The sequence below is a fragment of the Vombatus ursinus genome, unplaced genomic scaffold (genome assembly GCF_900497805.2).
Source record: "Vombatus ursinus unplaced genomic scaffold, bare-nosed wombat genome assembly UNPS02014790.1, whole genome shotgun sequence".
Lineage (NCBI taxonomy): Eukaryota > Metazoa > Chordata > Mammalia > Diprotodontia > Vombatidae > Vombatus > Vombatus ursinus.
The window spans coordinates 11,889-12,692 of NW_020954568.1; the positions used below are offsets into that span (position 1 = coordinate 11,889).

At 55.0% G+C, this 804-nt stretch overlaps 1 protein-coding gene across 1 annotated transcript in view; it reads right to left on the reverse strand.

The window, feature by feature from the left end:
- Positions 1-804, reverse strand: part of IFITM10 (interferon induced transmembrane protein 10) — a 12,762-nt gene that overhangs the window by 10,822 nt on the left and 1,136 nt on the right. The gene's annotated exons all lie outside the window — the stretch shown is intronic.

Here is an 804-nt window from a genome sequence, read left to right on the forward strand (position 1 = left end):
AGGAAGACAAAGCAGAATTCACACTCAGGGCCCGGCCCAAGGGGGGCCCAGGGTTCTTTCCGGCTCCCTCCTACCTTCCCTCCCTGGGGGCCATCTCCTCCTCTCTTAAGAACCCCCAGCCCCTCCAGCAGCGTCCCCAGGCCTCTTCAGCCCTGGCTGAGGTCATTATTACCTATTCCCCTGTCCAGTGATCAGCACCCAGCCCTGGTTGGCCACCCCAGGCCTGTAGCACAGCCACTACCAGCCCTCTCACTCTGCTCTAGCTCCCACCTCCCACAGCAAGCTGGGCTGCCAAAGGACTTTGCGGTCCTTTGCCTGCTTGCCGTCACTTTGGAGTCTGCTCTCTCTCTCTCTCTCTCTCTCTCTCTCTCTCCTCCCTGTCTCTGTCTCTCCTCTCTCTGTCTCTGTCTCTGTCTGTCAGCCTGTCTCTATACACACACACACAAACACAGACACACACACACACACACACCACACATACCCCTCACAATAACACCATCAGATACACACCAATGTCCCCAGACACACAATGACACAATGATCTATATATTTGGCACACAAAATCACACTTAGATCCACTAATGACATCCTTACACACACACACACACACACACACACACACTCACCCCTCACAATGACACCTTCTGATCCAGGCAATGCCCTCCCCAGACACACAACCCCCCCCCCAAGTCATACAAATACACGGGCACACAGTCAGACAGATCCCCAAGGCCCTTGACACACGCAATCCCTCAGCAAATGCACAAGAACAGACCCTCCCCTCTCCCCAACAGTGACACCACC